Source organism: Alosa sapidissima, chromosome 8, assembly GCF_018492685.1.
Source record: "Alosa sapidissima isolate fAloSap1 chromosome 8, fAloSap1.pri, whole genome shotgun sequence".
NCBI lineage: Eukaryota > Metazoa > Chordata > Actinopteri > Clupeiformes > Clupeidae > Alosa > Alosa sapidissima.
In genome coordinates this window covers 4598716-4618444 of record NC_055964.1, presented here as the reverse complement: position 1 = coordinate 4618444, position 19729 = coordinate 4598716, and the positions used below count along the sequence as shown (strand labels likewise).

At 46.6% G+C, this 19729-nt stretch overlaps 58 non-coding genes across 58 annotated transcripts; all 58 read left to right on the top strand.

The window, feature by feature from the left end:
- Positions 1 to 71: 71 nt before the first annotated feature.
- trnat-ugu lies at positions 72 to 144 on the top strand. The gene has a single exon. It is a non-coding gene; the product is annotated as a tRNA-Thr (tRNA).
- Positions 145 to 464: 320 nt separating this feature from the next.
- On the top strand, positions 465 to 537 carry trnat-cgu. Its single transcript has one exon. It is a non-coding gene; the product is annotated as a tRNA-Thr (tRNA).
- A 213-nt stretch (positions 538 to 750) lies between these two features.
- Positions 751 to 823, top strand: trnat-cgu. The gene has a single exon. It is a non-coding gene; the product is annotated as a tRNA-Thr (tRNA).
- Positions 824 to 1143: 320 nt separating this feature from the next.
- On the top strand, positions 1144 to 1216 carry trnat-cgu. The gene has a single exon. It is a non-coding gene; the product is annotated as a tRNA-Thr (tRNA).
- A 220-nt stretch (positions 1217 to 1436) lies between these two features.
- trnat-ugu lies at positions 1437 to 1509 on the top strand. Its single transcript has one exon. It is a non-coding gene; the product is annotated as a tRNA-Thr (tRNA).
- A 320-nt stretch (positions 1510 to 1829) lies between these two features.
- trnat-cgu lies at positions 1830 to 1902 on the top strand. The gene has a single exon. It is a non-coding gene; the product is annotated as a tRNA-Thr (tRNA).
- A 220-nt stretch (positions 1903 to 2122) lies between these two features.
- trnat-ugu lies at positions 2123 to 2195 on the top strand. The gene has a single exon. It is a non-coding gene; the product is annotated as a tRNA-Thr (tRNA).
- A 320-nt stretch (positions 2196 to 2515) lies between these two features.
- trnat-cgu lies at positions 2516 to 2588 on the top strand. Its single transcript has one exon. It is a non-coding gene; the product is annotated as a tRNA-Thr (tRNA).
- A 213-nt stretch (positions 2589 to 2801) lies between these two features.
- trnat-cgu lies at positions 2802 to 2874 on the top strand. The gene has a single exon. It is a non-coding gene; the product is annotated as a tRNA-Thr (tRNA).
- Positions 2875 to 3194: 320 nt separating this feature from the next.
- Positions 3195 to 3267, top strand: trnat-cgu. Its single transcript has one exon. It is a non-coding gene; the product is annotated as a tRNA-Thr (tRNA).
- A 220-nt stretch (positions 3268 to 3487) lies between these two features.
- Positions 3488 to 3560, top strand: trnat-ugu. The gene has a single exon. It is a non-coding gene; the product is annotated as a tRNA-Thr (tRNA).
- Positions 3561 to 3878: 318 nt separating this feature from the next.
- On the top strand, positions 3879 to 3951 carry trnat-cgu. The gene has a single exon. It is a non-coding gene; the product is annotated as a tRNA-Thr (tRNA).
- A 220-nt stretch (positions 3952 to 4171) lies between these two features.
- Positions 4172 to 4244, top strand: trnat-ugu. Its single transcript has one exon. It is a non-coding gene; the product is annotated as a tRNA-Thr (tRNA).
- Positions 4245 to 4564: 320 nt separating this feature from the next.
- On the top strand, positions 4565 to 4637 carry trnat-cgu. Its single transcript has one exon. It is a non-coding gene; the product is annotated as a tRNA-Thr (tRNA).
- Positions 4638 to 4857: 220 nt separating this feature from the next.
- On the top strand, positions 4858 to 4930 carry trnat-ugu. The gene has a single exon. It is a non-coding gene; the product is annotated as a tRNA-Thr (tRNA).
- Positions 4931 to 5250: 320 nt separating this feature from the next.
- Positions 5251 to 5323, top strand: trnat-cgu. Its single transcript has one exon. It is a non-coding gene; the product is annotated as a tRNA-Thr (tRNA).
- Positions 5324 to 5536: 213 nt separating this feature from the next.
- On the top strand, positions 5537 to 5609 carry trnat-cgu. The gene has a single exon. It is a non-coding gene; the product is annotated as a tRNA-Thr (tRNA).
- A 320-nt stretch (positions 5610 to 5929) lies between these two features.
- On the top strand, positions 5930 to 6002 carry trnat-cgu. Its single transcript has one exon. It is a non-coding gene; the product is annotated as a tRNA-Thr (tRNA).
- A 220-nt stretch (positions 6003 to 6222) lies between these two features.
- On the top strand, positions 6223 to 6295 carry trnat-ugu. Its single transcript has one exon. It is a non-coding gene; the product is annotated as a tRNA-Thr (tRNA).
- A 318-nt stretch (positions 6296 to 6613) lies between these two features.
- On the top strand, positions 6614 to 6686 carry trnat-cgu. The gene has a single exon. It is a non-coding gene; the product is annotated as a tRNA-Thr (tRNA).
- Positions 6687 to 6906: 220 nt separating this feature from the next.
- Positions 6907 to 6979, top strand: trnat-ugu. Its single transcript has one exon. It is a non-coding gene; the product is annotated as a tRNA-Thr (tRNA).
- A 320-nt stretch (positions 6980 to 7299) lies between these two features.
- trnat-cgu lies at positions 7300 to 7372 on the top strand. Its single transcript has one exon. It is a non-coding gene; the product is annotated as a tRNA-Thr (tRNA).
- Positions 7373 to 7592: 220 nt separating this feature from the next.
- trnat-ugu lies at positions 7593 to 7665 on the top strand. Its single transcript has one exon. It is a non-coding gene; the product is annotated as a tRNA-Thr (tRNA).
- Positions 7666 to 7985: 320 nt separating this feature from the next.
- Positions 7986 to 8058, top strand: trnat-cgu. Its single transcript has one exon. It is a non-coding gene; the product is annotated as a tRNA-Thr (tRNA).
- Positions 8059 to 8271: 213 nt separating this feature from the next.
- trnat-cgu lies at positions 8272 to 8344 on the top strand. The gene has a single exon. It is a non-coding gene; the product is annotated as a tRNA-Thr (tRNA).
- Positions 8345 to 8664: 320 nt separating this feature from the next.
- Positions 8665 to 8737, top strand: trnat-cgu. Its single transcript has one exon. It is a non-coding gene; the product is annotated as a tRNA-Thr (tRNA).
- A 220-nt stretch (positions 8738 to 8957) lies between these two features.
- Positions 8958 to 9030, top strand: trnat-ugu. The gene has a single exon. It is a non-coding gene; the product is annotated as a tRNA-Thr (tRNA).
- Positions 9031 to 9348: 318 nt separating this feature from the next.
- Positions 9349 to 9421, top strand: trnat-cgu. Its single transcript has one exon. It is a non-coding gene; the product is annotated as a tRNA-Thr (tRNA).
- Positions 9422 to 9641: 220 nt separating this feature from the next.
- Positions 9642 to 9714, top strand: trnat-ugu. Its single transcript has one exon. It is a non-coding gene; the product is annotated as a tRNA-Thr (tRNA).
- A 320-nt stretch (positions 9715 to 10034) lies between these two features.
- On the top strand, positions 10035 to 10107 carry trnat-cgu. The gene has a single exon. It is a non-coding gene; the product is annotated as a tRNA-Thr (tRNA).
- A 220-nt stretch (positions 10108 to 10327) lies between these two features.
- trnat-ugu lies at positions 10328 to 10400 on the top strand. Its single transcript has one exon. It is a non-coding gene; the product is annotated as a tRNA-Thr (tRNA).
- Positions 10401 to 10720: 320 nt separating this feature from the next.
- On the top strand, positions 10721 to 10793 carry trnat-cgu. The gene has a single exon. It is a non-coding gene; the product is annotated as a tRNA-Thr (tRNA).
- A 213-nt stretch (positions 10794 to 11006) lies between these two features.
- On the top strand, positions 11007 to 11079 carry trnat-cgu. Its single transcript has one exon. It is a non-coding gene; the product is annotated as a tRNA-Thr (tRNA).
- A 320-nt stretch (positions 11080 to 11399) lies between these two features.
- Positions 11400 to 11472, top strand: trnat-cgu. Its single transcript has one exon. It is a non-coding gene; the product is annotated as a tRNA-Thr (tRNA).
- Positions 11473 to 11692: 220 nt separating this feature from the next.
- trnat-ugu lies at positions 11693 to 11765 on the top strand. The gene has a single exon. It is a non-coding gene; the product is annotated as a tRNA-Thr (tRNA).
- Positions 11766 to 12085: 320 nt separating this feature from the next.
- trnat-cgu lies at positions 12086 to 12158 on the top strand. The gene has a single exon. It is a non-coding gene; the product is annotated as a tRNA-Thr (tRNA).
- Positions 12159 to 12378: 220 nt separating this feature from the next.
- On the top strand, positions 12379 to 12451 carry trnat-ugu. Its single transcript has one exon. It is a non-coding gene; the product is annotated as a tRNA-Thr (tRNA).
- Positions 12452 to 12771: 320 nt separating this feature from the next.
- On the top strand, positions 12772 to 12844 carry trnat-cgu. Its single transcript has one exon. It is a non-coding gene; the product is annotated as a tRNA-Thr (tRNA).
- Positions 12845 to 13064: 220 nt separating this feature from the next.
- trnat-ugu lies at positions 13065 to 13137 on the top strand. Its single transcript has one exon. It is a non-coding gene; the product is annotated as a tRNA-Thr (tRNA).
- Positions 13138 to 13457: 320 nt separating this feature from the next.
- On the top strand, positions 13458 to 13530 carry trnat-cgu. Its single transcript has one exon. It is a non-coding gene; the product is annotated as a tRNA-Thr (tRNA).
- Positions 13531 to 13750: 220 nt separating this feature from the next.
- Positions 13751 to 13823, top strand: trnat-ugu. Its single transcript has one exon. It is a non-coding gene; the product is annotated as a tRNA-Thr (tRNA).
- Positions 13824 to 14143: 320 nt separating this feature from the next.
- Positions 14144 to 14216, top strand: trnat-cgu. Its single transcript has one exon. It is a non-coding gene; the product is annotated as a tRNA-Thr (tRNA).
- Positions 14217 to 14436: 220 nt separating this feature from the next.
- trnat-ugu lies at positions 14437 to 14509 on the top strand. Its single transcript has one exon. It is a non-coding gene; the product is annotated as a tRNA-Thr (tRNA).
- A 320-nt stretch (positions 14510 to 14829) lies between these two features.
- trnat-cgu lies at positions 14830 to 14902 on the top strand. Its single transcript has one exon. It is a non-coding gene; the product is annotated as a tRNA-Thr (tRNA).
- A 220-nt stretch (positions 14903 to 15122) lies between these two features.
- On the top strand, positions 15123 to 15195 carry trnat-ugu. Its single transcript has one exon. It is a non-coding gene; the product is annotated as a tRNA-Thr (tRNA).
- Positions 15196 to 15515: 320 nt separating this feature from the next.
- Positions 15516 to 15588, top strand: trnat-cgu. Its single transcript has one exon. It is a non-coding gene; the product is annotated as a tRNA-Thr (tRNA).
- Positions 15589 to 15808: 220 nt separating this feature from the next.
- trnat-ugu lies at positions 15809 to 15881 on the top strand. The gene has a single exon. It is a non-coding gene; the product is annotated as a tRNA-Thr (tRNA).
- Positions 15882 to 16201: 320 nt separating this feature from the next.
- Positions 16202 to 16274, top strand: trnat-cgu. The gene has a single exon. It is a non-coding gene; the product is annotated as a tRNA-Thr (tRNA).
- A 220-nt stretch (positions 16275 to 16494) lies between these two features.
- On the top strand, positions 16495 to 16567 carry trnat-ugu. The gene has a single exon. It is a non-coding gene; the product is annotated as a tRNA-Thr (tRNA).
- A 320-nt stretch (positions 16568 to 16887) lies between these two features.
- Positions 16888 to 16960, top strand: trnat-cgu. Its single transcript has one exon. It is a non-coding gene; the product is annotated as a tRNA-Thr (tRNA).
- Positions 16961 to 17180: 220 nt separating this feature from the next.
- trnat-ugu lies at positions 17181 to 17253 on the top strand. The gene has a single exon. It is a non-coding gene; the product is annotated as a tRNA-Thr (tRNA).
- A 320-nt stretch (positions 17254 to 17573) lies between these two features.
- Positions 17574 to 17646, top strand: trnat-cgu. The gene has a single exon. It is a non-coding gene; the product is annotated as a tRNA-Thr (tRNA).
- Positions 17647 to 17866: 220 nt separating this feature from the next.
- Positions 17867 to 17939, top strand: trnat-ugu. The gene has a single exon. It is a non-coding gene; the product is annotated as a tRNA-Thr (tRNA).
- Positions 17940 to 18259: 320 nt separating this feature from the next.
- On the top strand, positions 18260 to 18332 carry trnat-cgu. The gene has a single exon. It is a non-coding gene; the product is annotated as a tRNA-Thr (tRNA).
- A 220-nt stretch (positions 18333 to 18552) lies between these two features.
- On the top strand, positions 18553 to 18625 carry trnat-ugu. Its single transcript has one exon. It is a non-coding gene; the product is annotated as a tRNA-Thr (tRNA).
- A 320-nt stretch (positions 18626 to 18945) lies between these two features.
- Positions 18946 to 19018, top strand: trnat-cgu. Its single transcript has one exon. It is a non-coding gene; the product is annotated as a tRNA-Thr (tRNA).
- Positions 19019 to 19238: 220 nt separating this feature from the next.
- On the top strand, positions 19239 to 19311 carry trnat-ugu. Its single transcript has one exon. It is a non-coding gene; the product is annotated as a tRNA-Thr (tRNA).
- Positions 19312 to 19631: 320 nt separating this feature from the next.
- On the top strand, positions 19632 to 19704 carry trnat-cgu. Its single transcript has one exon. It is a non-coding gene; the product is annotated as a tRNA-Thr (tRNA).
- Positions 19705 to 19729: the final 25 nt, after the last annotated feature.

The window sequence follows — 19729 nt, the reverse complement described above, 5'->3', positions numbered from 1 at the left end:
CAGCCACCATATCGAGTAGCCACATGAAATGTGGCACACTAGATTTCTTGACCCTAAATCTTCAGTTTCGTGGCTTCATAGCTCAGTGGTTAGAGCACTGGTCTTGTAAACCAGGGGTCGTGAGTTCAATCCTCACTGGAGCCTCAGCTCCGCGGAACATTTTTACAGCAAAGGTAACCACTTTTCTTGGGTCGTCTGCTGTTGACAGCCTTCTTTTGACAAGAGTGGTTACTTCAAGGGTTGCCATAAAGTGTGCGTTCGTTAAAGTGACCTGCACATTAGCGAGAAAGTCACAGCAAATTCAGCACAAAAAATACATGCTTTGTTGATGGAGCTTTGGTGCGTGGACAGCTGCTAGGATTTTATTTTTCCCGTCAATTTCTCTTTGCATCATGAAATAGGGACAGAATTATCATACAGGCAACATTTGAGGAGCAAACGCTGACTACTTTTTCATGCACAAGGGCTCTATAGCTCAGTGGTAAGAGCACTGGTCTCGTAAACCAGGGGTCGCGAGTTCAATTCTCGCTGGAGCCTTTCTGCTGCTCCGTGGCACAGACACTGCCATACCATTATTTGTTCTCCTTTGGCTGTGACGTAAAACTTCTGTGTAAAGGTCGGCAAAACACGCATCTGAAAATCTTCTTCCCTTTACTGCTCTCGCCGATCTGTCCTGCTTTTCGATGCAGCCGCCATATCGAGTAGCCATGTGGCACACTAGATTTCTTGACCCTAAATCTTCAGTTTCGTGGCTTCATAGCTCAGTGGCAAGAGCACTGGTCTCGTAAACCAGGTGTCGCGAGTTCAATCCTCACTGGAGCCTCAGCTCCGCGGAACATTTTTACAGCAAAGGTAACCACTTTTCTTGGGTCGTCTGCTGTTGACAGCCTTCTTTTGACAAGAGTGGTTACTTCAAGGGTTGCCATAAAGTGTGCGTTCGTTAAAGTGACCTGCACATTAGCGAGAAGGTCACAGCAAATTCAGCACAAAAAATACATGCTTTGTTGATGGAGCTTTGGTGCGTGGACAGCTTCTAGGATTTTATTTTTCCCGTCAATTTCTCTTTGCATCATGAAATAGGGACAGAATTATCATACAGGCAACATTTGAGGAGCAAACGCTGACTACATTTTCATGCACAAGGGCTCTATAGCTCAGTGGTAAGAGCACTGGTCTCGTAAACCAGGGGTCGCGAGTTCAATCCTCGCTGGAGCCTGTCTGCTGCTCCGTGGCACGGACAGTGCCAAACCATTATTTGCTCTCCTTTGGCTGTGACGTAAAACTTCTGTGTAAAGGTCGGCAAAACACGCATCTGAAAATCTTCTTCCGTTTACTGCTCTCGCCGATCTGTCCTGCTTTTCGATGCAGCCGCCATATCGAGTAGCCACATGAAATGTGGCACACTAGATTTCTTGACCCTAAATCTTCAGTTTCGTGGCTTCATAGCTCAGTGGTTAGAGCACTGGTCTTGTAAACCAGGGGTCGTGAGTTCAATCCTCACTGGAGCCTCAGCTCTGCGGAACATTTTTACAGCAAAGGTAACCACTTTTCTTGGGTCGTCTGCTGTTGACAGCCTTCTTTTGACAAGAGTGGTTACTTCAAGGGTTGCCATAAAGTGTGCGTTCGTTAAAGTGACCTGCACATTAGCGAGAAAGTCACAGCAAATTCAGCACAAAAAATACATGGTTTGTTGATGGAGCTTTGGTGCGTGGACAGCTGCTAGGATTTTATTTTTCCCGTCAATTTCTCTTTGCATCATAAAATAGGGACAGAATTATCATACAGGCAACATTTGAGGAGCAAACGCTGACTACATTTTCATGCACAAGGGCTCTATAGCTCAGTGGTAAGAGCACTGGTCTCGTAAACCAGGGGTCGCGAGTTCAATCCTCGCTGGAGCCTGTCTGCTGGTCCGTGGCACGGACCCTGCCATACCATTATTTGTTCTCCTTTGGCTGTGACATAAAACTTCTGTGTAAAGGTCGGCAAAACACGCATCTGAAAATCTTCTTCCGTTTACTGCTCTCGCCGATCTGTCCTGCTTTTCGATGCAGCCGCCATATCGAGTAGCCACATGAAATGTGGAACACTAGATTTCTTGACCCTAAATCTTCAGTTTCGTGGCTTCATAGCTCAGTGGTTAGAGCACTGGTCTTGTAAACCAGGGATCGTGAGTTCAATCCTCACTGGAGCCTCAGCTCCGCGGAACATTTTTACAGCAAAGGTAACCACTTTTCTTGGGTCGTCTGCTGTTGACAGCCTTCTTTTGACAAGAGTGGTTACTTCAAGGGTTGCCATAAAGTGTGCGTTCGTTAAAGTGACCTGCACATTAGCGAGAAAGTCACAGCAAATTCAGCACAAAAAATACATGCTTTGTTGATGGAGCTTTGGTGCGTGGACAGCTGCTAGGATTTTATTTTTCCCGTCAATTTCTCTTTGCATCATGAAATAGGGACAGAATTATCATACAGGCAACATTTGAGGAGCAAACGCTGACTACTTTTTCATGCACAAGGGCTCTATAGCTCAGTGGTAAGAGCACTGGTCTCGTAAACCAGGGGTCGCGAGTTCAATCCTCGCTGGAGCCTTTCTGCTGCTCCGTGGCACAGACACTGCCATACCATTATTTGTTCTCCTTTGGCTGTGACGTAAAACTTCTGTGTAAAGGTCGGCAAAACACGCATCTGAAAATCTTCTTCCCTTTACTGCTCTCGCCGATCTGTCCTGCTTTTCGATGCAGCCGCCATATCGAGTAGCCATGTGGCACACTAGATTTCTTGACCCTAAATCTTCAGTTTCGTGGCTTCATAGCTCAGTGGCAAGAGCACTGGTCTCGTAAACCAGGTGTCGCGAGTTCAATCCTCACTGGAGCCTCAGCTCCGCGGAACATTTTTACAGCAAAGGTAACCACTTTTCTTGGGTCGTCTGCTGTTGACAGCCTTCTTTTGACAAGAGTGGTTACTTCAAGGGTTGCCATAAAGTGTGCGTTCGTTAAAGTGACCTGCACATTAGCGAGAAGGTCACAGCAAATTCAGCACAAAAAATACATGCTTTGTTGATGGAGCTTTGGTGCGTGGACAGCTTCTAGGATTTTATTTTTCCCGTCAATTTCTCTTTGCATCATGAAATAGGGACAGAATTATCATACAGGCAACATTTGAGGAGCAAACGCTGACTACATTTTCATGCACAAGGGCTCTATAGCTCAGTGGTAAGAGCACTGGTCTCGTAAACCAGGGGTCGCGAGTTCAATCCTCGCTGGAGCCTGTCTGCTGGTCCGTGGCACGGACCCTGCCATACCATTATTTGTTCTCCTTTGGCTGTGACATAAAACTTCTGTGTAAAGGTCGGCAAAACACGCATCTGAAAATCTTCTTCCGTTTACTGCTCTCGCCGATCTGTCCTGCTTTTCGATGCAGCCGCCGTATCGAGTAGCCACATGAAATGTGGCACACTAGATTTCTTGACCCTAAATCCTCAGTTTCGTGGCTTCATAGCTCAGTGGATAGAGCACTGGTCTTGTAAACCAGGGGTCGTGAGTTCAATCCTCACTGGAGCCTCAGCTCTGCGGAACATTTTTACAGCAAAGGTAACCACTTTTCTTGGGTCGTCTGCTGTTGACAGCCTTCTTTTGACAAGAGTGGTTACTTCAAGGGTTGCCATAAAGTGCGTTCGTTAAAGTGACCTGCACATTAGCGAGAAAGTCACAGCAAATTCAGCACAAAAAATACATGGTTTGTTGATGGAGCTTTGGTGCGTGGACAGCTTCTAGGATTTTATTTTTCCCGTCAATTTCTCTTTGCATCATGAAATAGGGACAGAATTATCATACAGGCAACATTTGAGGAGCAAACGCTGACTACTTTTTCATGCACAAGGGCTCTATAGCTCAGTGGTAAGAGCACTGGTCTCGTAAACCAGGGGTCGCGAGTTCAATCCTCGCTGGAGCCTGTCTGCTGCTCCGTGGCACGGACAGTGCCAAACCATTATTTGCTCTCCTTTGGCTGTGACGTAAAACTTCTGTGTAAAGGTCGGCAAAACACGCATCTGAAAATCTTCTTCCGTTTACTGCTCTCGCCGATCTGTCCTGCTTTTCGATGCAGCCGCCATATCGAGTAGCCACATGAAATGTGGCACACTAGATTTCTTGACCCTAAATCTTCAGTTTCGTGGCTTCATAGCTCAGTGGTTAGAGCACTGGTCTTGTAAACCAGGGGTCGTGAGTTCAATCCTCACTGGAGCCTCAGCTCTGCGGAACATTTTTACAGCAAAGGTAACCACTTTTCTTGGGTCGTCTGCTGTTGACAGCCTTCTTTTGACAAGAGTGGTTACTTCAAGGGTTGCCATAAAGTGTGCGTTCGTTAAAGTGACCTGCACATTAGCGAGAAAGTCACAGCAAATTCAGCACAAAAAATACATGGTTTGTTGATGGAGCTTTGGTGCGTGGACAGCTGCTAGGATTTTATTTTTCCCATCAATTTCTCTTTGCATCATAAAATAGGGACAGAATTATCATACAGGCAACATTTGAGGAGCAAACGCTGACTACATTTTCATGCACAAGGGCTCTATAGCTCAGTGGTAAGAGCACTGGTCTCGTAAACCAGGGGTCGCGAGTTCAATCCTCGCTGGAGCCTGTCTGCTGGTCCGTGGCACGGACCCTGCCATACCATTATTTGTTCTCCTTTGGCTGTGACATAAAACTTCTGTGTAAAGGTCGGCAAAACACGCATCTGAAAATCTTCTTCCGTTTACTGCTCTCGCCGATCTGTCCTGCTTTTCGATGCAGCCGCCATATCGAGTAGCCACATGAAATGTGGAACACTAGATTTCTTGACCCTAAATCTTCAGTTTCGTGGCTTCATAGCTCAGTGGTTAGAGCACTGGTCTTGTAAACCAGGGATCGTGAGTTCAATCCTCACTGGAGCCTCAGCTCCGCGGAACATTTTTACAGCAAAGGTAACCACTTTTCTTGGGTCGTCTGCTGTTGACAGCCTTCTTTTGACAAGAGTGGTTACTTCAAGGGTTGCCATAAAGTGTGCGTTCGTTAAAGTGACCTGCACATTAGCGAGAAAGTCACAGCAAATTCAGCACAAAAAATACATGCTTTGTTGATGGAGCTTTGGTGCGTGGACAGCTGCTAGGATTTTATTTTTCCCGTCAATTTCTCTTTGCATCATGAAATAGGGACAGAATTATCATACAGGCAACATTTGAGGAGCAAACGCTGACTACTTTTTCATGCACAAGGGCTCTATAGCTCAGTGGTAAGAGCACTGGTCTCGTAAACCAGGGGTCGCGAGTTCAATCCTCGCTGGAGCCTTTCTGCTGCTCCGTGGCACAGACACTGCCATACCATTATTTGTTCTCCTTTGGCTGTGACGTAAAACTTCTGTGTAAAGGTCGGCAAAACACGCATCTGAAAATCTTCTTCCCTTTACTGCTCTCGCCGATCTGTCCTGCTTTTCGATGCAGCCGCCATATCGAGTAGCCATGTGGCACACTAGATTTCTTGACCCTAAATCTTCAGTTTCGTGGCTTCATAGCTCAGTGGCAAGAGCACTGGTCTCGTAAACCAGGTGTCGCGAGTTCAATCCTCACTGGAGCCTCAGCTCCGCGGAACATTTTTACAGCAAAGGTAACCACTTTTCTTGGGTCGTCTGCTGTTGACAGCCTTCTTTTGACAAGAGTGGTTACTTCAAGGGTTGCCATAAAGTGTGCGTTCGTTAAAGTGACCTGCACATTAGCGAGAAGGTCACAGCAAATTCAGCACAAAAAATACATGCTTTGTTGATGGAGCTTTGGTGCGTGGACAGCTTCTAGGATTTTATTTTTCCCGTCAATTTCTCTTTGCATCATGAAATAGGGACAGAATTATCATACAGGCAACATTTGAGGAGCAAACGCTGACTACATTTTCATGCACAAGGGCTCTATAGCTCAGTGGTAAGAGCACTGGTCTCGTAAACCAGGGGTCGCGAGTTCAATCCTCGCTGGAGCCTGTCTGCTGGTCCGTGGCACGGACCCTGCCATACCATTATTTGTTCTCCTTTGGCTGTGACATAAAACTTCTGTGTAAAGGTCGGCAAAACACGCATCTGAAAATCTTCTTCCGTTTACTGCTCTCGCCGATCTGTCCTGCTTTTCGATGCAGCCGCCGTATCGAGTAGCCACATGAAATGTGGCACACTAGATTTCTTGACCCTAAATCCTCAGTTTCGTGGCTTCATAGCTCAGTGGATAGAGCACTGGTCTTGTAAACCAGGGGTCGTGAGTTCAATCCTCACTGGAGCCTCAGCTCTGCGGAACATTTTTACAGCAAAGGTAACCACTTTTCTTGGGTCGTCTGCTGTTGACAGCCTTCTTTTGACAAGAGTGGTTACTTCAAGGGTTGCCATAAAGTGCGTTCGTTAAAGTGACCTGCACATTAGCGAGAAAGTCACAGCAAATTCAGCACAAAAAATACATGGTTTGTTGATGGAGCTTTGGTGCGTGGACAGCTTCTAGGATTTTATTTTTCCCGTCAATTTCTCTTTGCATCATGAAATAGGGACAGAATTATCATACAGGCAACATTTGAGGAGCAAACGCTGACTACTTTTTCATGCACAAGGGCTCTATAGCTCAGTGGTAAGAGCACTGGTCTCGTAAACCAGGGGTCGCGAGTTCAATCCTCGCTGGAGCCTGTCTGCTGCTCCGTGGCACGGACAGTGCCAAACCATTATTTGCTCTCCTTTGGCTGTGACGTAAAACTTCTGTGTAAAGGTCGGCAAAACACGCATCTGAAAATCTTCTTCCGTTTACTGCTCTCGCCGATCTGTCCTGCTTTTCGATGCAGCCGCCATATCGAGTAGCCACATGAAATGTGGCACACTAGATTTCTTGACCCTAAATCTTCAGTTTCGTGGCTTCATAGCTCAGTGGTTAGAGCACTGGTCTTGTAAACCAGGGGTCGTGAGTTCAATCCTCACTGGAGCCTCAGCTCTGCGGAACATTTTTACAGCAAAGGTAACCACTTTTCTTGGGTCGTCTGCTGTTGACAGCCTTCTTTTGACAAGAGTGGTTACTTCAAGGGTTGCCATAAAGTGTGCGTTCGTTAAAGTGACCTGCACATTAGCGAGAAAGTCACAGCAAATTCAGCACAAAAAATACATGGTTTGTTGATGGAGCTTTGGTGCGTGGACAGCTGCTAGGATTTTATTTTTCCCATCAATTTCTCTTTGCATCATAAAATAGGGACAGAATTATCATACAGGCAACATTTGAGGAGCAAACGCTGACTACATTTTCATGCACAAGGGCTCTATAGCTCAGTGGTAAGAGCACTGGTCTCGTAAACCAGGGGTCGCGAGTTCAATCCTCGCTGGAGCCTGTCTGCTGGTCCGTGGCACGGACCCTGCCATACCATTATTTGTTCTCCTTTGGCTGTGACATAAAACTTCTGTGTAAAGGTCGGCAAAACACGCATCTGAAAATCTTCTTCCGTTTACTGCTCTCGCCGATCTGTCCTGCTTTTCGATGCAGCCGCCATATCGAGTAGCCACATGAAATGTGGAACACTAGATTTCTTGACCCTAAATCTTCAGTTTCGTGGCTTCATAGCTCAGTGGTTAGAGCACTGGTCTTGTAAACCAGGGATCGTGAGTTCAATCCTCACTGGAGCCTCAGCTCCGCGGAACATTTTTACAGCAAAGGTAACCACTTTTCTTGGGTCGTCTGCTGTTGACAGCCTTCTTTTGACAAGAGTGGTTACTTCAAGGGTTGCCATAAAGTGTGCGTTCGTTAAAGTGACCTGCACATTAGCGAGAAAGTCACAGCAAATTCAGCACAAAAAATACATGCTTTGTTGATGGAGCTTTGGTGCGTGGACAGCTGCTAGGATTTTATTTTTCCCGTCAATTTCTCTTTGCATCATGAAATAGGGACAGAATTATCATACAGGCAACATTTGAGGAGCAAACGCTGACTACTTTTTCATGCACAAGGGCTCTATAGCTCAGTGGTAAGAGCACTGGTCTCGTAAACCAGGGGTCGCGAGTTCAATCCTCGCTGGAGCCTTTCTGCTGCTCCGTGGCACAGACACTGCCATACCATTATTTGTTCTCCTTTGGCTGTGACGTAAAACTTCTGTGTAAAGGTCGGCAAAACACGCATCTGAAAATCTTCTTCCCTTTACTGCTCTCGCCGATCTGTCCTGCTTTTCGATGCAGCCGCCATATCGAGTAGCCATGTGGCACACTAGATTTCTTGACCCTAAATCTTCAGTTTCGTGGCTTCATAGCTCAGTGGCAAGAGCACTGGTCTCGTAAACCAGGTGTCGCGAGTTCAATCCTCACTGGAGCCTCAGCTCCGCGGAACATTTTTACAGCAAAGGTAACCACTTTTCTTGGGTCGTCTGCTGTTGACAGCCTTCTTTTGACAAGAGTGGTTACTTCAAGGGTTGCCATAAAGTGTGCGTTCGTTAAAGTGACCTGCACATTAGCGAGAAGGTCACAGCAAATTCAGCACAAAAAATACATGCTTTGTTGATGGAGCTTTGGTGCGTGGACAGCTTCTAGGATTTTATTTTTCCCGTCAATTTCTCTTTGCATCATGAAATAGGGACAGAATTATCATACAGGCAACATTTGAGGAGCAAACGCTGACTACATTTTCATGCACAAGGGCTCTATAGCTCAGTGGTAAGAGCACTGGTCTCGTAAACCAGGGGTCGCGAGTTCAATCCTCGCTGGAGCCTGTCTGCTGGTCCGTGGCACGGACCCTGCCATACCATTATTTGTTCTCCTTTGGCTGTGACATAAAACTTCTGTGTAAAGGTCGGCAAAACACGCATCTGAAAATCTTCTTCCGTTTACTGCTCTCGCCGATCTGTCCTGCTTTTCGATGCAGCCGCCGTATCGAGTAGCCACATGAAATGTGGCACACTAGATTTCTTGACCCTAAATCCTCAGTTTCGTGGCTTCATAGCTCAGTGGATAGAGCACTGGTCTTGTAAACCAGGGGTCGTGAGTTCAATCCTCACTGGAGCCTCAGCTCTGCGGAACATTTTTACAGCAAAGGTAACCACTTTTCTTGGGTCGTCTGCTGTTGACAGCCTTCTTTTGACAAGAGTGGTTACTTCAAGGGTTGCCATAAAGTGCGTTCGTTAAAGTGACCTGCACATTAGCGAGAAAGTCACAGCAAATTCAGCACAAAAAATACATGGTTTGTTGATGGAGCTTTGGTGCGTGGACAGCTTCTAGGATTTTATTTTTCCCGTCAATTTCTCTTTGCATCATGAAATAGGGACAGAATTATCATACAGGCAACATTTGAGGAGCAAACGCTGACTACTTTTTCATGCACAAGGGCTCTATAGCTCAGTGGTAAGAGCACTGGTCTCGTAAACCAGGGGTCGCGAGTTCAATCCTCGCTGGAGCCTGTCTGCTGCTCCGTGGCACGGACAGTGCCAAACCATTATTTGCTCTCCTTTGGCTGTGACGTAAAACTTCTGTGTAAAGGTCGGCAAAACACGCATCTGAAAATCTTCTTCCGTTTACTGCTCTCGCCGATCTGTCCTGCTTTTCGATGCAGCCGCCATATCGAGTAGCCACATGAAATGTGGCACACTAGATTTCTTGACCCTAAATCTTCAGTTTCGTGGCTTCATAGCTCAGTGGTTAGAGCACTGGTCTTGTAAACCAGGGGTCGTGAGTTCAATCCTCACTGGAGCCTCAGCTCTGCGGAACATTTTTACAGCAAAGGTAACCACTTTTCTTGGGTCGTCTGCTGTTGACAGCCTTCTTTTGACAAGAGTGGTTACTTCAAGGGTTGCCATAAAGTGTGCGTTCGTTAAAGTGACCTGCACATTAGCGAGAAAGTCACAGCAAATTCAGCACAAAAAATACATGGTTTGTTGATGGAGCTTTGGTGCGTGGACAGCTGCTAGGATTTTATTTTTCCCATCAATTTCTCTTTGCATCATAAAATAGGGACAGAATTATCATACAGGCAACATTTGAGGAGCAAACGCTGACTACATTTTCATGCACAAGGGCTCTATAGCTCAGTGGTAAGAGCACTGGTCTCGTAAACCAGGGGTCGCGAGTTCAATCCTCGCTGGAGCCTGTCTGCTGGTCCGTGGCACGGACCCTGCCATACCATTATTTGTTCTCCTTTGGCTGTGACATAAAACTTCTGTGTAAAGGTCGGCAAAACACGCATCTGAAAATCTTCTTCCGTTTACTGCTCTCGCCGATCTGTCCTGCTTTTCGATGCAGCCGCCATATCGAGTAGCCACATGAAATGTGGAACACTAGATTTCTTGACCCTAAATCTTCAGTTTCGTGGCTTCATAGCTCAGTGGTTAGAGCACTGGTCTTGTAAACCAGGGATCGTGAGTTCAATCCTCACTGGAGCCTCAGCTCCGCGGAACATTTTTACAGCAAAGGTAACCACTTTTCTTGGGTCGTCTGCTGTTGACAGCCTTCTTTTGACAAGAGTGGTTACTTCAAGGGTTGCCATAAAGTGTGCGTTCGTTAAAGTGACCTGCACATTAGCGAGAAAGTCACAGCAAATTCAGCACAAAAAATACATGCTTTGTTGATGGAGCTTTGGTGCGTGGACAGCTGCTAGGATTTTATTTTTCCCGTCAATTTCTCTTTGCATCATGAAATAGGGACAGAATTATCATACAGGCAACATTTGAGGAGCAAACGCTGACTACTTTTTCATGCACAAGGGCTCTATAGCTCAGTGGTAAGAGCACTGGTCTCGTAAACCAGGGGTCGCGAGTTCAATCCTCGCTGGAGCCTTTCTGCTGCTCCGTGGCACAGACACTGCCATACCATTATTTGTTCTCCTTTGGCTGTGACGTAAAACTTCTGTGTAAAGGTCGGCAAAACACGCATCTGAAAATCTTCTTCCCTTTACTGCTCTCGCCGATCTGTCCTGCTTTTCGATGCAGCCGCCATATCGAGTAGCCATGTGGCACACTAGATTTCTTGACCCTAAATCTTCAGTTTCGTGGCTTCATAGCTCAGTGGCAAGAGCACTGGTCTCGTAAACCAGGTGTCGCGAGTTCAATCCTCACTGGAGCCTCAGCTCCGCGGAACATTTTTACAGCAAAGGTAACCACTTTTCTTGGGTCGTCTGCTGTTGACAGCCTTCTTTTGACAAGAGTGGTTACTTCAAGGGTTGCCATAAAGTGTGCGTTCGTTAAAGTGACCTGCACATTAGCGAGAAGGTCACAGCAAATTCAGCACAAAAAATACATGCTTTGTTGATGGAGCTTTGGTGCGTGGACAGCTTCTAGGATTTTATTTTTCCCGTCAATTTCTCTTTGCATCATGAAATAGGGACAGAATTATCATACAGGCAACATTTGAGGAGCAAACGCTGACTACATTTTCATGCACAAGGGCTCTATAGCTCAGTGGTAAGAGCACTGGTCTCGTAAACCAGGGGTCGCGAGTTCAATCCTCGCTGGAGCCTGTCTGCTGGTCCGTGGCACGGACCCTGCCATACCATTATTTGTTCTCCTTTGGCTGTGACATAAAACTTCTGTGTAAAGGTCGGCAAAACACGCATCTGAAAATCTTCTTCCGTTTACTGCTCTCGCCGATCTGTCCTGCTTTTCGATGCAGCCGCCGTATCGAGTAGCCACATGAAATGTGGCACACTAGATTTCTTGACCCTAAATCTTCAGTTTCGTGGCTTCATAGCTCAGTGGTTAGAGCACTGGTCTTGTAAACCAGGGGTCGTGAGTTCAATCCTCACTGGAGCCTCAGCTCCGCGGAACATTTTTACAGCAAAGGTAACCACTTTTCTTGGGTCGTCTGCTGTTGACAGCCTTCTTTTGACAAGAGTGGTTACTTCAAGGGTTGCCATAAAGTGTGCGTTCGTTAAAGTGACCTGCACATTAGCGAGAAAGTCACAGCAAATTCAGCACAAAAAATACATGCTTTGTTGATGGAGCTTTGGTGCGTGGACAGCTTCTAGGATTTTATTTTTCCCGTCAATTTCTCTTTGCATCATGAAATAGGGACAGAATTATCATACAGGCAACATTTGAGGAGCAAACGCTGACTACTTTTTCATGCACAAGGGCTCTATAGCTCAGTGGTAAGAGCACTGGTCTCGTAAACCAGGGGTCGCGAGTTCAATCCTCGCTGGAGCCTGTCTGCTGCTCCGTGGCACGGACAGTGCCAAACCATTATTTGCTCTCCTTTGGCTGTGACGTAAAACTTCTGTGTAAAGGTCGGCAAAACACGCATCTGAAAATCTTCTTCCGTTTACTGCTCTCGCCGATCTGTCCTGCTTTTCGATGCAGCCGCCATATCGAGTAGCCACATGAAATGTGGCACACTAGATTTCTTGACCCTAAATCTTCAGTTTCGTGGCTTCATAGCTCAGTGGTTAGAGCACTGGTCTTGTAAACCAGGGGTCGTGAGTTCAATCCTCACTGGAGCCTCAGCTCTGCGGAACATTTTTACAGCAAAGGTAACCACTTTTCTTGGGTCGTCTGCTGTTGACAGCCTTCTTTTGACAAGAGTGGTTACTTCAAGGGTTGCCATAAAGTGTGCGTTCGTTAAAGTGACCTGCACATTAGCGAGAAAGTCACAGCAAATTCAGCACAAAAAATACATGGTTTGTTGATGGAGCTTTGGTGCGTGGACAGCTGCTAGGATTTTATTTTTCCCATCAATTTCTCTTTGCATCATAAAATAGGGACAGAATTATCATACAGGCAACATTTGAGGAGCAAACGCTGACTACATTTTCATGCACAAGGGCTCTATAGCTCAGTGGTAAGAGCACTGGTCTCGTAAACCAGGGGTCGCGAGTTCAATCCTCGCTGGAGCCTGTCTGCTGGTCCGTGGCACGGACCCTGCCATACCATTATTTGTTCTCCTTTGGCTGTGACATAAAACTTCTGTGTAAAGGTCGGCAAAACACGCATCTGAAAATCTTCTTCCGTTTACTGCTCTCGCCGATCTGTCCTGCTTTTCGATGCAGCCGCCATATCGAGTAGCCACATGAAATGTGGCACACTAGATTTCTTGACCCTAAATCTTCAGTTTCGTGGCTTCATAGCTCAGTGGTTAGAGCACTGGTCTTGTAAACCAGGGGTCGTGAGTTCAATCCTCACTGGAGCCTCAGCTCCGCGGAACATTTTTACAGCAAAGGTAACCACTTTTCTTGGGTCGTCTGCTGTTGACAGCCTTCTTTTGACAAGAGTGGTTACTTCAAGGGTTGCCATAAAGTGTGCGTTCGTTAAAGTGACCTGCACATTAGCGAGAAAGTCACAGCAAATTCAGCACAAAAAATACATGCTTTGTTGATGGAGCTTTGGTGCGTGGACAGCTGCTAGGATTTTATTTTTCCCGTCAATTTCTCTTTGCATCATGAAATAGGGACAGAATTATCATACAGGCAACATTTGAGGAGCAAACGCTGACTACTTTTTCATGCACAAGGGCTCTATAGCTCAGTGGTAAGAGCACTGGTCTCGTAAACCAGGGGTCGCGAGTTCAACCCTCGCTGGAGCCTGTCCGCTGCTCCGTGGCACGGACACTGCCAAACCAGTATTTGTTCTCCTTTGGCTGTGACGTAAAACTTCTGTGTAAAGGTCGGCAAAACACGCATCTGAAAATCTTCTTCCGTTTACTGCTCTCGCCGATCTGTCCTGCTTTTCGATGCAGCCGCCGTATCGAGTAGCCACATGAAATGTGGCACACTAGATTTCTTGACCCTAAATCCTCAGTTTCGTGGCTTCATAGCTCAGTGGTTAGAGCACTGGTCTTGTAAACCAGGGGTCGTGAGTTCAATCCTCACTGGAGCCTCAGCTCTGCGGAACATTTTTACAGCAAAGGTAACCACTTTTCTTGGGTCGTCTGCTGTTGACAGCCTTCTTTTGACAAGAGTGGTTACTTCAAGGGTTGCCATAAAGTGTGCGTTCGTTAAAGTGACCTGCACATTAGCGAGAAAGTCACAGCAAATTCAGCACAAAAAATACATGCTTTGTTGATGGAGCTTTGGTGCGTGGACAGCTGCTAGGATTTTATTTTTCCCGTCAATTTCTCTTTGCATCATAAAATAGGGACAGAATTATCATACAGGCAACATTTGAGGAGCAAACGCTGACTACATTTTCATGCACAAGGGCTCTATAGCTCAGTGGTAAGAGCACTGGTCTCGTAAACCAGGGGTCGCGAGTTCAATCCTCGCTGGAGCCTGTCTGCTGGTCCGTGGCACGGACCCTGCCATACCATTATTTGTTCTCCTTTGGCTGTGACATAAAACTTCTGTGTAAAGGTCGGCAAAACACGCATCTGAAAATCTTCTTCCGTTTACTGCTCTCGCCGATCTGTCCTGCTTTTCGATGCAGCCGCCGTATCGAGTAGCCACATGAAATGTGGCACACTAGATTTCTTGACCCTAAATCTTCAGTTTCGTGGCTTCATAGCTCAGTGGTTAGAGCACTGGTCTTGTAAACCAGGGGTCGTGAGTTCAATCCTCACTGGAGCCTCAGCTCCGCGGAACATTTTTACAGCAAAGGTAACCACTTTTCTTGGGTCGTCTGCTGTTGACAGCCTTCTTTTGACAAGAGTGGTTACTTCAAGGGTTGCCATAAAGTGTGCGTTCGTTAAAGTGACCTGCACATTAGCGAGAAAGTCACAGCAAATTCAGCACAAAAAATACATGCTTTGTTGATGGAGCTTTGGTGCGTGGACAGCTGCTAGGATTTTATTTTTCCCGTCAATTTCTCTTTGCATCATGAAATAGGGACAGAATTATCATACAGGCAACATTTGAGGAGCAAACGCTGACTACTTTTTCATGCACAAGGGCTCTATAGCTCAGTGGTAAGAGCACTGGTCTCGTAAACCAGGGGTCGCGAGTTCAACCCTCGCTGGAGCCTGTCCGCTGCTCCGTGGCACGGACACTGCCAAACCAGTATTTGTTCTCCTTTGGCTGTGACGTAAAACTTCTGTGTAAAGGTCGGCAAAACACGCATCTGAAAATCTTCTTCCGTTTACTGCTCTCGCCGATCTGTCCTGCTTTTCGATGCAGCCGCCATATCGAGTAGCCACATGAAATGTGGCACACTAGATTTCTTGACCCTAAATCTTCAGTTTCGTGGCTTCATAGCTCAGTGGTTAGAGCACTGGTCTTGTAAACCAGGGGTCGTGAGTTCAATCCTCACTGGAGCCTCAGCTCCGCGGAACATTTTTACAGCAAAGGTAACCACTTTTCTTGGGTCGTCTGCTGTTGACAGCCTTCTTTTGACAAGAGTGGTTACTTCAAGGGTTGCCATAAAGTGTGCGTTCGTTAAAGTGACCTGCACATTAGCGAGAAAGTCACAGCAAATTCAGCACAAAAAATACATGCTTTGTTGATGGAGCTTTGGTGCGTGGACAGCTGCTAGGATTTTATTTTTCCCGTCAATTTCTCTTTGCATCATGAAATAGGGACAGAATTATCATACAGGCAACATTTGAGGAGCAAACGCTGACTACTTTTTCATGCACAAGGGCTCTATAGCTCAGTGGTAAGAGCACTGGTCTCGTAAACCAGGGGTCGCGAGTTCAACCCTCGCTGGAGCCTGTCCGCTGCTCCGTGGCACGGACACTGCCAAACCAGTATTTGTTCTCCTTTGGCTGTGACGTAAAACTTCTGTGTAAAGGTCGGCAAAACACGCATCTGAAAATCTTCTTCCGTTTACTGCTCTCGCCGATCTGTCCTGCTTTTCGATGCAGCCGCCATATCGAGTAGCCACATGAAATGTGGCACACTAGATTTCTTGACCCTAAATCTTCAGTTTCGTGGCTTCATAGCTCAGTGGTTAGAGCACTGGTCTTGTAAACCAGGGGTCGTGAGTTCAATCCTCACTGGAGCCTCAGCTCCGCGGAACATTTTTACAGCAAAGGTAACCACTTTTCTTGGGTCGTCTGCTGTTGACAGCCTTCTTTTGACAAGAGTGGTTACTTCAAGGGTTGCCATAAAGTGTGCGTTCGTTAAAGTGACCTGCACATTAGCGAGAAAGTCACAGCAAATTCAGCACAAAAAATACATGCTTTGTTGATGGAGCTTTGGTGCGTGGACAGCTGCTAGGATTTTATTTTTCCCGTCAATTTCTCTTTGCATCATGAAATAGGGACAGAATTATCATACAGGCAACATTTGAGGAGCAAACGCTGACTACTTTTTCATGCACAAGGGCTCTATAGCTCAGTGGTAAGAGCACTGGTCTCGTAAACCAGGGGTCGCGAGTTCAACCCTCGCTGGAGCCTGTCCGCTGCTCCGTGGCACGGACACTGCCAAACCAGTATTTGTTCTCCTTTGGCTGTGACGTAAAACTTCTGTGTAAAGGTCGGCAAAACACGCATCTGAAAATCTTCTTCCGTTTACTGCTCTCGCCGATCTGTCCTGCTTTTCGATGCAGCCGCCGTATCGAGTAGCCACATGAAATGTGGCACACTAGATTTCTTGACCCTAAATCCTCAGTTTCGTGGCTTCATAGCTCAGTGGTTAGAGCACTGGTCTTGTAAACCAGGGGTCGTGAGTTCAATCCTCACTGGAGCCTCAGCTCCGCGGAACATTTTTACAGCAAAGGTAACCACTTTTCTTGGGTCGTCTGCTGTTGACAGCCTTCTTTTGACAAGAGTGGTTACTTCAAGGGTTGCCATAAAGTGTGCGTTCGTTAAAGTGACCTGCACATTAGCGAGAAAGTCACAGCAAATTCAGCACAAAAAATACATGCTTTGTTGATGGAGCTTTGGTGCGTGGACAGCTGCTAGGATTTTATTTTTCCCGTCAATTTCTCTTTGCATCATGAAATAGGGACAGAATTATCATACAGGCAACATTTGAGGAGCAAACGCTGACTACTTTTTCATGCACAAGGGCTCTATAGCTCAGTGGTAAGAGCACTGGTCTCGTAAACCAGGGGTCGCGAGTTCAATCCTCGCTGGAGCCTGTCTGCTGCTCCGTGGCACGGACAGTGCCAAACCATTATTTGCTCTCCTTTGGCTGTGACGTAAAACTTCTGTGTAAAGGTCGGCAAAACACGCATCTGAAAATCTTCTTCCGTTTACTGCTCTCGCCGATCTGTCCTGCTTTTCGATGCAGCCGCCATATCGAGTAGCCACATGAAATGTGGCACACTAGATTTCTTGACCCTAAATCTTCAGTTTCGTGGCTTCATAGCTCAGTGGTTAGAGCACTGGTCTTGTAAACCAGGGGTCGTGAGTTCAATCCTCACTGGAGCCTCAGCTCCGCGGAACATTTTTACAGCAAAGGTAACCACTTTTCTTGGGTCGTCTGCTGTTGACAGCCTTCTTTTGACAAGAGTGGTTACTTCAAGGGTTGCCATAAAGTGTGCGTTCGTTAAAGTGACCTGCACATTAGCGAGAAAGTCACAGCAAATTCAGCACAAAAAATACATGCTTTGTTGATGGAGCTTTGGTGCGTGGACAGCTGCTAGGATTTTATTTTTCCCGTCAATTTCTCTTTGCATCATGAAATAGGGACAGAATTATCATACAGGCAACATTTGAGGAGCAAACGCTGACTACTTTTTCATGCACAAGGGCTCTATAGCTCAGTGGTAAGAGCACTGGTCTCGTAAACCAGGGGTCGCGAGTTCAACCCTCGCTGGAGCCTGTCCGCTGCTCCGTGGCACGGACACTGCCAAACCAGTATTTGTTCTCCTTTGGCTGTGACGTAAAACTTCTGTGTAAAGGTCGGCAAAACACGCATCTGAAAATCTTCTTCCGTTTACTGCTCTCGCCGATCTGTCCTGCTTTTCGATGCAGCCGCCATATCGAGTAGCCACATGAAATGTGGCACACTAGATTTCTTGACCCTAAATCTTCAGTTTCGTGGCTTCATAGCTCAGTGGTTAGAGCACTGGTCTTGTAAACCAGGGGTCGTGAGTTCAATCCTCACTGGAGCCTCAGCTCCGCGGAACATTTTTACAGCAAAGGTAACCACTTTTCTTGGGTCGTCTGCTGTTGACAGCCTTCTTTTGACAAGAGTGGTTACTTCAAGGGTTGCCATAAAGTGTGCGTTCGTTAAAGTGACCTGCACATTAGCGAGAAAGTCACAGCAAATTCAGCACAAAAAATACATGCTTTGTTGATGGAGCTTTGGTGCGTGGACAGCTGCTAGGATTTTATTTTTCCCGTCAATTTCTCTTTGCATCATGAAATAGGGACAGAATTATCATACAGGCAACATTTGAGGAGCAAACGCTGACTACTTTTTCATGCACAAGGGCTCTATAGCTCAGTGGTAAGAGCACTGGTCTCGTAAACCAGGGGTCGCGAGTTCAACCCTCGCTGGAGCCTGTCCGCTGCTCCGTGGCACGGACACTGCCAAACCAGTATTTGTTCTCCTTTGGCTGTGACGTAAAACTTCTGTGTAAAGGTCGGCAAAACACGCATCTGAAAATCTTCTTCCGTTTACTGCTCTCGCCGATCTGTCCTGCTTTTCGATGCAGCCGCCGTATCGAGTAGCCACATGAAATGTGGCACACTAGATTTCTTGACCCTAAATCCTCAGTTTCGTGGCTTCATAGCTCAGTGGTTAGAGCACTGGTCTTGTAAACCAGGGGTCGTGAGTTCAATCCTCACTGGAGCCTCAGCTCCGCGGAACATTTTTACAGCAAAGGTAACCACTTTTCTTGGGTCGTCTGCTGTTGACAGCCTTCTTTTGACAAGAGTGGTTACTTCAAGGGTTGCCATAAAGTGTGCGTTCGTTAAAGTGACCTGCACATTAGCGAGAAAGTCACAGCAAATTCAGCACAAAAAATACATGCTTTGTTGATGGAGCTTTGGTGCGTGGACAGCTGCTAGGATTTTATTTTTCCCGTCAATTTCTCTTTGCATCATGAAATAGGGACAGAATTATCATACAGGCAACATTTGAGGAGCAAACGCTGACTACTTTTTCATGCACAAGGGCTCTATAGCTCAGTGGTAAGAGCACTGGTCTCGTAAACCAGGGGTCGCGAGTTCAATCCTCGCTGGAGCCTGTCTGCTGCTCCGTGGCACGGACAGTGCCAAACCATTATTTGCTCTCCTTTGGCTGTGACGTAAAACTTCTGTGTAAAGGTCGGCAAAACACGCATCTGAAAATCTTCTTCCGTTTACTGCTCTCGCCGATCTGTCCTGCTTTTCGATGCAGCCGCCATATCGAGTAGCCACATGAAATGTGGCACACTAGATTTCTTGACCCTAAATCTTCAGTTTCGTGGCTTCATAGCTCAGTGGTTAGAGCACTGGTCTTGTAAACCAGGGGTCGTGAGTTCAATCCTCACTGGAGCCTCAGCTCCGCGGAACATTTTTACAGCAAAGGTAACCACTTTTCTTGGGTCGTCTGCTGTTGACAGCCTTCTTTTGACAAGAGTGGTTACTTCAAGGGTTGCCATAAAGTGTGCGTTCGTTAAAGTGACCTGCACATTAGCGAGAAAGTCACAGCAAATTCAGCACAAAAAATACATGCTTTGTTGATGGAGCTTTGGTGCGTGGACAGCTGCTAGGATTTTATTTTTCCCGTCAATTTCTCTTTGCATCATGAAATAGGGACAGAATTATCATACAGGCAACATTTGAGGAGCAAACGCTGACTACTTTTTCATGCACAAGGGCTCTATAGCTCAGTGGTAAGAGCACTGGTCTCGTAAACCAGGGGTCGCGAGTTCAACCCTCGCTGGAGCCTGTCCGCTGCTCCGTGGCACGGACAC